The sequence below is a fragment of the Somniosus microcephalus genome, chromosome 1 (assembly GCF_052327205.1).
Source record: "Somniosus microcephalus isolate GS21.2 chromosome 1, FLI_Smic_1.0, whole genome shotgun sequence".
Taxonomy (NCBI): domain Eukaryota; kingdom Metazoa; phylum Chordata; class Chondrichthyes; order Squaliformes; family Somniosidae; genus Somniosus; species Somniosus microcephalus.
The window spans coordinates 293,011,462-293,024,158 of NC_140987.1; positions in this window are offsets into that span (position 1 = coordinate 293,011,462).

The following is a 12,697-nucleotide window of genomic DNA, read 5'->3' on the forward strand; positions in this document are numbered from 1 at the left end:
TCTTACATTTGTCCACCCCAGTCCAACACCGGCATCTCCACACCATGGCTACTATCGACACCACAAACTGCCGGCTCAAAGTGGAGAGGATCTCCAAGAAGATTGTGCATATCAACACAGACATCAAGTTTCTACAGAGATGCAAGAAAGCAGACAAGATCCCAAAAGGACTACAGATCATGAACCCACTCAAGTCGACCTACAACACAGACTACGCTGAGAGACTCTGCCATCGCACCTCTCGCACACTCCTCAACCATCTCGTACACCAGCTCTACAGCAGATGCCGCAACCTCAAAACCGAGATAGTGTCCATGTTCTCAACCTGTGCTCAGGACACAGCAGACCAGCTACGAGACACTGCCAAACAGACAAGGCAACGGAACTACACTGCCTACATGCACACCAAGAAAAGGAAGCTTGAGGAACTCGGCATCACCACCAGCAGCAATCAAGCCTCCCCCGGTACCACGGTTGAAACCACAGGGAAGTCCATCATCAACTTGTCCGACCACACCCTTCAACCAGACGAAATTTAAGATCTCAGCCGAGGGCTCAATTTCTGCCCCACCACCAAAATGGACCTCAACGGTCTCACGGCAGACACAGAGGAATTCATCAGGAGAATGAGGCTCCGGGAATTTTTCCACAAATCCCAAGATGTCAGCAGCGAACCCAATGAGACAACCAATGATCCGGAACAGCAGACAGAGGGATCCGCAGTGCAGCAACCAAAGAAGAAAGAGTCAAATTGGACCCCTCCGGAGGTTCGCTGCCCTAAGCTTGACATGTATGCATCAACGCCAGATTCATCAGCCGCACTCACAAGACAGTCCAGAATGTCACCCGAGCACAACGCAACGCCATCCACGCTCTCATGACCAACCGCAACATCGTCATCAAACCAGTAGACAAAGGAGGAGCCATCGTCATACAGAATAGAACGGACTATTGCAAAGAAGCATACCAACAACTGGACAACCAGGAACACTACAGACAGTTACCCGCAGACCCGACCAAAGAACAAACCCGCCAACTCAACAGACTGATCAAGACCTTTGATCTAGAACTTCAAAGCATCCTACGCACTCTCATCCCACGTACTCCCCGCGTGGGAGACTTCTACTGCCTCCCAAAGATACACAAAGCCAACACACCCGGACGTCCTATCGTATCAGGCAACGGAACCCTGTGTGAGAACCTCTCTTGATACGTCGAGGGCATCCTGAAACCCATTGTACAGGGAACCCCCAGCTCCTGTCGTGACACTACAGACTTCTTACAGAAACTCAGCACCCACGGACCATTTGAACCAGGAACACTCCTCGCCACAATGGACATCTCGGCACTCTACACCAGTATCCCCCACGATGACGGCATCGCTGCGACAGCCTCAGTACTCAACACCAACAACAGCCAATCTCCAGACGCCATCCTACAACTTATCTGCTTCATCCTTGACCACAATGTCTTCACCTTCGACAACCAGTTCTTTACCCAAACACACGGAGCAGCCATGGGGACCAAATTTGCACCCAAATACGCCAATATCTTCATTCACAAGTTCGAGCAAGTCTTCTTCGCTGCACAGGACCTTCAACCAAAGCTAGACATCGACGACATTTTCTTCCTATGGACCCATGGCGAAGAATCACTGAAAAGACTACACGATAACATCAAGAAGTTCCATCCCACCATCAAACTCACCATGGACTACTCCTCAGAATCGGTTTCATTCTTGGACACACGAATCTCCATCAAAACGGACACCTCAGCACTTTACTCTACCGCAAGCCCACGGACAACCTCAGGATGCTCCACTTCTCCAGCTTCCACCCTAACCATGTTAAAGAAGCCATCCCCTATGGACAAGCCCTGCGAATACACAGGATCTGCTCAGACGAGGAGGAACGCGGTAGACACCTACAGACGCTGAAAGACGCCCTCGTAAGAATGGGATATGATGCTCGACTCGTCGATCGACAGTTCCGACGGGCCACAGCAAAAAACCAACAGAGTGCCCTTCGTCGTCCAGTACTTCCCCGGAGTGGAGAAACTAGGCCATGTTCTTCGCAGCCTTCAACATGTCATCGATGACGACGAACACCTCGCTAAGGCCATCTCCACGCTTCCACTACTCGCCTTCAAACAGCCGCCTAACCTCAAACAGACCATCGCTCGCTGCAAATTACCCAGCTTTCAGGAGAACAGTGACCACGACACCACACAACCCTGCCACGGCAACCTCTGCAAGACATGCCAGATCATCAACACAGATACCATCATCATACGTGAGGACACCACCCACCAGGTACATGGTACATACTCATGTGACTCGGCCAATGTTGTCTACCTCATATGTTGCAGGAAAGGATGCCCCGGAGCATGGTACATCAGCGAGACCATGCAGACACTGCGACAACGGATGAACAGACACCGTGCAACAATCACCAGGCAGGAGTGTTCCCTTCCAGTCGGGGAACACTTCAGCAGTCAAGGACATTCAGCCTCCGATCTTCGGATAAGCATTCTCCAAGGCGGCCTTCGAGACACACGACAACGCAAAATCATAGAGCAGAAACTGATAGCCAAGTTCCGCACTCATGAGGACGGCCTCAACCGAGATCTTGGGTTCATGTCACGCTACATGTAATCCCACCTGACGTAGGGTCATCCAGACTCGAGTCGTTGTTGGCTTGTTCTCTCTACACAGATGCGGCTGGACCTGCTGTGATTTCCAGCAAAATAAAGTTTGTTTGTTTTTTGTTTTTCATACAGACCCCAGAATCTGCAACATTTGACCCCTTGTGACCCCACCTCATTGTTCTTTGATGTAATGTTTTCCTGACTGACCTGTTTGGACACCATTCACACCTTTGATTGCCGTGATTATCTCTCTGCCGAGGTGTGATAAATGGTAGTTAGAAAGATTACCTGTAATCATCTGGCATTATTCTCTGACTATATAATCTGTGTCTTTATGCATCTCTCCACTTCACCTGACAAAGGAGCAGCGCTCCGAAAGCTTGTGATTTCAAATAAAACTGTTGGACTATAACCTGGTGTTGTGTGACCTCTTACATTTGTCCACCCCAGTCCAACACCGGCATCTCCACACCATGTGTAGAAAAAGATCAGCTGTCTATAGTAACCATCAATTGACAATCTTAGCAATATACTAATAATTCACACATTTTCCTACTTATTGAATTTGCCTGAAGTTATCCCCAAAGGCTATCCCCATTATTGGTCAGTTTAAATAAGGTAAGCTTCTATTCAATTTTAAATACTGATAAGTTTCAGTTATATATATTTAAGTACGACAAGGTGGGCAGTGTAGTCAAATTTCAAAGGAAGACTGCAATTTCACACACAGGTACTGCTTGACTGTGAGCACTGAGATACAGCTAACTACCATTCTTGAGTGGGAAATTCATGGCGTCTAGTTACTGCAGTCATGAAAGATTGATAACAAATGCCTTTGACTGAGAAAAACATAACCACTTCAGAAAGACCACATTACACATTGTGCTTCACCATCACTGTGGGTTGTCCCATCCTATCAATCAAGATAACTTTGGATCTGTAGGCACTGTAGCCTTTGGTATAAAATAGAAACATAAACTGCAACCTGTGTGCAGCAATGGTAATGCAAGTTATTAAGACTGTGACATTAGCTTTATATTAGAAATTGGTACAGAAAGGAGAAATGAACTGTGACTAATGACACTAGGTTGCACAGTGGGAAGTTGAAAGCACTGGAAAGATGGAACCTTAAAGCAGTGATAGTTTTAATTATCTCACTTGCGTTGATAACCTTCTGCACTTGGTTTGTGCTCATTAATTTGATGGTCTAGATGAGTGAATTCATTGTTCATGAAAAGAATGTGGCAGTAAAAAGAATGACAGACGTATCTTCAAATTGTCACCCTTTTTCAACTAGCAAGTCGAAGAGCTCAAAGTAATAATCTTCCACTGCATCAGTGTACACATGCAAGGAAGATTAGAGGAAAATTTAAATATCTGTGATAAAGATTTGGCACTGAAATATTGACTGAGATGTATAAAAAAGTTGTCGTCTCTCTCTTTGGCCTGCAAGCATGTCAAGAATCATTAGCTTCCCCATTGTAATGACTCTTGAATTTTTTTTTTACATCAAGCTCCAGTTTCATGGAAGTGTAACACACTAGGAAGGAAAAAGAAGACAGCGGTCAACAAGAGCACATGGCATTAGATCAGACAAGAGCTGTCAGCTGGAGGAAGCAGAGAAGTTTGAGACATGAGGCTTTCATCAATGGGGAAATGAAAGAATGCTGAGGAGAAAGACACTGCAGTCCGATCCAACTAGATGTTCTTTTCTGGTGCAATAGCTTTGTGCTGCTTTGCACTCCTGCCCATCAACTTGAGGTTGTTTATGTTGTAATCTGTTTCTCTATTTTGCAGCACCAAGTTGCCTTGTCCACAACAACTCACTCTGTAACTTTCTCTCAGGTAATTACAGTATATATTTTTATCCATGCTTTTATCCATTTTTCAAAAACACTTAAAAAAAATCAATCTTTTGATGGGGAGGATCCACTCTTATCTGTTATGTGTATCGTTATAATTAAACCTTTGTCTTGTGTAATTTTTATGCAAATAAATAATCTTAGAAGCATTAATTGGGAAGACATTTACCAGTATCACTGAAAACTCATGTTGTAAAACAATTAATTGAACATAGAGATCAGATTTTGATGTGCCTCAAAAAGTAAATCGCACAAATGAATTGAGAGAAAGGATATTGCACCTCACTGTGATGTTGACAGATTCTAGCTACACATGACAGGTGCTGCCATATTAGCAATTGTTTCAGCTTTTTGATCGGGTAATTCACCTTCGACACTGGAACTTCGTTTATCTTGTGAGTTCATCAAGCTGAAATGCATAATGGTGAAGATTTGCAAGCTTTTTCTGCTTTAAGCATTTAACATCGAGCATTCTTAGGCCTGGTAAAGTGAGGGTTGAATACAGAATAAAAATCCTTCTACTGTACTTCAGTAATATTTTCACCCTCGGAAAAGCTCCCCTGTTTCCGTGTCGAATGGCAATCATTCTTATGGGCTGCTGAATGAGATTGCCAATTTTAGCACCAAGTCTGTAGGCAGTTTTGTGTAATGGGTGCTTACCCACTGAGAAACAGTTGGAGCCTGTTCAAACTGCAAGTACCTTATGATCAGTAGAGAGAAAACTTGCATCTCATTGGTCTCATCTCAATCAGTGGAACCCTCTTCTAAATCTTACAATTCTAGTGATTTTCCCTACTCTCTTTTGGCTCCCTCACACCATGCACCAATTTCTGGTCAAGAGGGTGATCTGGTGACCTTTGACACGGCTAACCAACTCCAGGAAGCAGACAAGAATTGCAAAGTAACAAAGTTATTAATGTTGATTTCCTTTCCAGCCCTTGGGGAAATGTTGGCCCGGATTTTGCGGTCGGCAGCGTAATTAATGATGGCGCTGCAGGCATCCAAACTGAATGCGCACTTACCTGTTGCGAGGCTGTCACACCCTGCAGAGTTGTGCGCAGCATAGTGGCCCACGGATCCCAGGGGCGCACCGTGAGTGCAAGCGTACCTGGGTTCACGTGAGCCAATGCTCCAATCAGCAAACAGAGCTTGCATATTAACATCACTAGTGCAATGCTTTCTGCTTCTCAAAGTATTTGTTAAGAGCTGCAAGAATGACCCTAATGCTGACATCTAAGTGTTATAAATGTAGAAAAATGCAGAACTGCACAATATTTCTCTTGATATGTGTTGAGTTAATCCCCAGCTAAATTAACCTATAGATCATGACAAGTAGTAGACACCATGGACAAAATCCCGTGGGTCATATGTAAATGTTTCTATTTCCGGCCTCATATAGCTTTTAAAATTACTTGGATTTGTCAGGAGGTATTCCCTTGTGCTGTAAAATGTTCTGGTGTAATTACTGGGCAGTTGGTGGTCAATTAACCTAATTCTGCACCAACAATTAGAACTTCCATGTCGATGGGGATCATCTGTCAAGTTGGAACTTGAATGGTCACAAGTTCGGGATTTAGCACATGCGAATCCTGAACTTGCTGTCCATTTCAAAAGTGGTATGATGGCATACTCTGAGAGTACGTCGTCATACCGATCGCAAAATCCGGGCCTATATCTCATTAGCTCAATGGCAGATGCAGGCAGCAAAGTTAAAAATGCAAACTCCCTCTGTGGGGAATCATCAGGGAGAAAGATTGATAGTCAGCCTATACTGCATATTTTTATTCTCTCCACTTTTTTAGTTTATCTTTTCACATCACACCCCATTCCCTGATTGATTAAAAGAGAGAGAAAACAAGAGTCCTGAGGCCTTTACAAATCCTCCTGTTGCATCATCTACCAGTGCACAAGAGCATCCCGGGCAATGTATACTTTCTTCCCTTTCATTGGGTAATGCCCAGTTTGTTCTCAGCAAACTTTCCATGATGGCATGGCCAGGCTTGGATCATCAGAATTTTAAGAGGAGGCTGACGCAAGGTTGTTATTTCTTCAGGTGTTAAGACTCTTAAATTTGACTAATTTCTATTTGAAGTTACTGAAACAACAAATTGCAAACACACTTGCTTTTCTAAAAGCTCTTGCACAGTCCCAGCAGGAGGCCAGAAAAACTTACCATCACATTAAAAATGTAACAGTTCAATGGGTTGCAGTTCAGTAGAACACCTGTAATACTGATAGCCTGGAGTTAATGAGCTGCTGTGAATTTTGAGTATTGCTCATCAGTTCAGCTATCATGAACTGAAATTAGTGGCAGTCAACCCTTCTGGTAGTTACTTATAATACTGTCAGATAAGCCATCAAAATAAACTTTGGGAGTAGTATTGGGTCAGTGCGTGAGTTGATGAGCTGGAGTCCGAGCTTCGGACACTGCAATGCATCAGGGAGGGGAAGAGTTACCTGGACACTGTAGGCAGTTTTTACACTCCTTTAACCCAGATCCTTTAACCCAGATCCTGCTGCTGGTCGTCAGGAGATGTAAACGGTTTTTGATCCTAGCCCAATTGTTAGACAGACGGTTCGAATCGCCCCCACCTTACGAAAGTTCTATACCCGGGAATTATTATTCAGAGTGTAAATGAAATAAGTCACGGACAGGAATGCTTCGGTGAAAAATCAAATTTGTATTTATTTGGTCTAACATACACTGACTAAAACATGGACTACTAAATGAAATTACAATCCCTGTGGAGAATAAAATACAGATTACAATTAACATACATACAGTACAAAACTGGAGACATAGAAACATAGAAGATAGGAGCAGGAGTAGGCCATTCGGCCCTTCGAGCCTGCTCCGCCATTCAATGAGATCACGGCTGATCATCCAATGTCAGTACCCTGTCCCTGCCTTCTCCCCATATCCCTTGATCCCTTTAGCCTTAAGAAATATATCCAACTCTTTCTTGAATATATTTAATGAACTGGCCTCCACCGCCCTCTGTGACAGAGAATTCCACAGGTTCACCACTTTCTGGGTGAAGAAATTCCTCCTCATTTCAGTCCTAAATGGCTTACCCCTTATCCTTAGACTATGACCCCTGGTTCTGGACTCCCCGGCCATCAGAAACATCCTTCCTGCATCATGTCTGTCCAGGCCTGACAGAATTTTATAGGTTTCGATGAGATCCCCTCTCAATCTTCTAAACTCCAGTGAGTATAAGCCCAGTCGACACAATCTCTCCTCATACGTCATTCCTGCCATCCCAGGTATCAGCCTGGTGAATCTTCGCTGCACTCCTTCCATGGCAAGTACATCCTTCCTCAGGTAAGGCGACCAGAACTGCACACAGTACTCAAGGTGCGGTCTCACCAAGGCCCTGTTCAACTGTAGCAAGACATCCTTGTTCCTGTACTCGAACCCTCTTGCTACCAAGGCGAACATACCATTTGCCTTCTTAACCGCCTGCTGCACCTGCATGCTTACCTTCAGCGACTGGTGCACAAGAACACCCAGGTCTCTTTGCACTTCCCCTTCTCCCAATCTATTGCCATTCAAATAATAATCTGCCTTCCTGTTTTTGCCACCAAAGTGGATAACCTCACATTTATCCACATTATTGTGCATTTGCCATGTTTTTGCCCAATCACCCAACCTGTCCAAATCATACTGGAGTTTCACGACATCCTCCTCACAGCTTACCCTCCCACCCAGCTTTGTGTCATCTGCAAATTTGGAGATATTACATCCAATTCCCTCGTCCAGATCATTAATATATATTGTGAACAGCTGGGGTCCTAGGACCGATCCTTGCGGTACCCCACTAGTCACTGCCTGCCACTCGGAAAATGACCCGTTTATTCCAACTCTTTGCTTTCTGTCCGCCAACCAGTTCTCTATCCAAGTCAATACCTTGCCCCCAATCCTATGTGCCTTAATTTTGCACACTAATCTCTTATGTGGGACCTTATCGAAAGCCTTCTGAAAGTCCAAATACACCACATCCACTGGTTCTCCCTTATCTATTTTACCAGTTACATCCTCAAAAAATTCCAGTAGATTAGTCAAGTAATTCTCTTATTGCTATGGTGGACGCTGATTCCACCCCTACCAACGAATTACCCAGTTGCATAAACCCCTTCGCCTGGCTGAACCAAACGAAGCTCCCCCCCTCGGAATAGCCCAAAAACTTCACTTCTGAGAGACCTTAAGCCCCCTACACTTCACCCAGCTTGCCTGGGATATTTGGTTACCGGCTTGGCTCACTCGAGACTGTGCTTACCCCGGTTTCATTCGCTCTGCTCTGCTAAAGCCACTGAGTGTCCTCTTTAGGTGCTAACTGGTGGCGCAGCCCACCGAATTTCTCCCCCTCTGTCTTTATAGATAGTCTGCCTGTCTTTTCCCGCCAATCTTAAAAATCCATTTGCTTCTGAGCACTCCGGTGCTAAATCTGTGATGAGTAATCCTCAGACCCATGCGTATTGGGTTAATGGCCCTAAGTCTGGGACATACCTTTCGGTCTTTGCTGGGTGAGCTAGTGGGTTCATTGTTCTGCTTCTCTTCTGAGATGGAGGTGAGAGGTGCTTTGCATATTAGAGTGGTTTTTCTAATCAATTTCAATGGCCCACTTCCTTTTTCCAGGACTGTCGGCCAGACCCATACATACTGGATAAGTTCTTTTGTCACAGCCAACTGCCATGTGTTCTCTGGAGTTTTAACAAAACCAGTCTTTCATGTATCTGCACAGGGCAATCCCATAACAGGGAAAATACCCTCTGAAAAATCCCATAAAGTCCACAAAAAAAATATTCTTGACTGAATCCATTATTCAGAGACTTTGCGATCTCTTCAGTCCCCCGTTTGATGTTTTTCTTTCCACAAATCATCACTCGATGAGAGAGCAAAGGCCAAAGTCTCCCACAAGTGAAGCTGTTTCCCTGATTTTACATTTTAAAACCCCGGAGCCATACCCCTTACTGCGTGTCATAGTTCACTTCTACCGAGTCAAAACATCAGCGAAACGGCTTCTTACAAAATACAGAACATTAATAAGATCCACAGGATGTTACCAAAAAGTCACCGCGCACATCACACAGTACAGCTTTGACAGGTGGTAACACATTACAAAAAATACAGAGTGCAAAACTATAACCAGAATAATACATTACACTTGCTTACAGAACTTCGGTACATTACAAGTCTTGCAGGGAGAAACCATCATCAACACAAATCGAATTACACCTTTCCGGATCGATTTAACACCCCTTGCCACCACGCTCGGAGCATGTGGCTCCGTCACCTGCAGCTGGTGTAAAACAAGTAACTTACAAGCAACAATTGTATGATAACTAATGCATGGGAGCAGATGCGAATCCAGGGGGGAATCTCTATACTCAGACCGATGTGCCACCATGGTAGCGAGACAATCCCTTTGATCTCCTCCCCCACTTCTACTGTCTTTTGCTCTAAATTGTAAAAATGTTTCTGGGAGAGCTCAACACTCTTTATTAACTCAGTGAGGTGTTCCGGCAGAAAAGGAATCGGGTACCCGAAATGCTCCACATAGTATGGTTGGATCGCCCGCAATCTACAGGGACAGGGTAGGTGTCAGAGGCTAAACGAAGCTGGCACGGGCTCAACGAATTGCTATACGGGTGCAGCATGGTGAGATGCTTGTTGCTTAACCATGAAGGGACGCGACCTTGCCTCAGGTCCTGCAGGTTACTGCGGCCCTCGCCCAGCAACCATGCTCCATACAACACACACACCTCATTCCATGAAGCCTGCTCTGAGGCGTTTCTTTCCTCCCGTATCAAATCATTGACAGTTTTAGTGTGCCTCTCCAGCTCTGCAATGACCTCCTTTAAATGAACTGTCATTGCCTGGTCCTCATGAAGCTCTGAACCCACCACTGTATTCTCTTCCCCTAGAATCTTATGCAGTTGGTTCTTTAACCCAGTGATTTGCACCTGGAGTTGTGCATCATCCATACTATTAATAATACCTGTTCCTCTACTGAACGCTATGGCTACATCGTTCCAGGTCCCTCTTCTCTGCCTCCCGGACCCCACACTATCCCCAACATTCAAATTATAAAGCTGTTCTTTCTCTACATTTCCATAGTCCAGTTCATAAAATTCCTGAAACATCACTTTTAACAGAGCTTCATAAAGCTTCTCCGTCTTCCTTGGACATCACACAGGCAGATGGACTTCAGTCAGGTTCAGGATCACGGATGCCACGGCGTAGTGCACGTTCTGAAACAACACTTTGTCGTAGGGATTAACACCAACCCATTCCCTGGACCCCTGGTGGTGGTGGGACACCCATCTACAGTCGTCTGTACCGTCGGGGCTCTGGGCGGGGGCTTCCTGGTGTATGAGATGAGCTCTGTGGCATTGATGGTGTTCAGGGGTTTTGGGATCACACAGGAGTCCACACTCCGATCCCAACCGATCCCACCCCCGGCGTCCTGCCATCGCCTGCTAAACGTGATCGACACACCTGCTGGGCAGATCTTTTCCGACCCCCACATATACACATAAATCCCTTCCTCGGATTCCCACCACTTATCCCAACACACAGTCACTCCTCCCTGAGAACCCGTGATCATCTGGTACGTGTCATTACTTAGTCTTTCCCAGTCAGCTGTCTGGTCCCCTGTATCCATGCTCAGTTTCCTGAGCCACCACCACCTTCCCAGTGGAATGTGCCCCCTACAGCTAAGGCACACCTGTTTACCCTCTGTTACCCTAACCCGGGAGGCGGTAACCCCTATTCTCGGGCATGGGACGGACGCTTCACCATAGGTGAACTCGTCATGGCTGGAATACCGGGTGGAATTCGACCCCAGCCATCCAGGCCATCTTCCCTCGGGGAAATAGACGCTCGCCCCTTCCTTCGAGCCACCTCCTGTGGTCACAGTCGGTCCGTCTCCGCCGGTGCAGCTGAAGGCAACCAATTCCTCAGTGTCGCCCCATGACTCGTGCTGGCTTAGGCGTTCCCTGAAAACACACAGAATGCAACGTTGTCCTTGGGTGATGCCTCACCTTTCCAGATGCAGCTACACATGATTAAAATCCAAACTATACAGACAAGCTAAGGCAACAGACAGGAGAGAAAGAAGTTATGTACAGCGCCACCCGTCTCCGGGTAGCCACAAAAGGTTTCCTCAACCCTGGGCCACTTACAACTCCGGCTTCCTTCGTTCACCAGTGTGTAAGGAGACGTCCACGGCACCCTCGGCCGTGGGATCCTGGCACTCCTTCTCACTCCTGCCCCCACAGGCAGAACAACTGGTCCCTCTGTGGGCTCCTCACAGTCCCAGATTATGGGCTGGAGACCCACACCTGTAGTGCAGCTTACCACATCCTGCTGTTTCCTCCTCTTATCAGCTCTTTCCCCAGGGTTAAAAAGCTTGCACTGATTGATATGGAACCACTTAGTGCGTCGGGGCATTTTGACCGCATATACCATCGGACTCGCCCTATCCATGATACTGCACGGTCCCATGTATAGTGGTTCAAAAGTCCCAACCCTGGTGAAGTTTCTATCCATTACTTGATCTCCGACCTCCCACTCGTGGTGCCTCAGAGGTTCAAGCAATAAACGATTTCTACGATGTTGCTTCCCCATGTTACTGGCAGCCTGCCAATGGATCTGTCTGAGATGCTCAAGCAAATTCTTAACAAACCTACCCCGGTTCACCTCTCTCAACTGACCTTCCGTGAGAACCGGGGCCAGTACACGGCTGGGCGTTCTCTTGACCCTGCCAGTCACGAGCTCATGTGGGGAATACCCTGTGCTTCTAGACGGGCTGGCTCAGACCCCCATCAGAACTAACGGCAAGACCTCCGCCCATTTTCTAGGTGAGTCTCCCGTCTCCTTCTGTAGCCTTTCCTTGATGGTCCTATTCATTTGCTCCACAATCCCTGATGACTGCGGGTTGTGTACGACGTGCCATTTACCCTCTACACCTAGCATCTTCAGAGCCGCCTGCATGACTGCCCCTGTGAAGTGACTCCCCTGATCGGACTCCACATACTGTGGTAGCCCCCACCTAGAGAACACTTCTCTCACTAGAATCCTTGCGGTTCCCAAAGCTGTGGCTGTTTGGCATGGGAAGGCTTCTACCCATTTAGAGAACACATCTACCAGGACCAGGCAGTACTTGTAACCCCCCTGAGTGGTG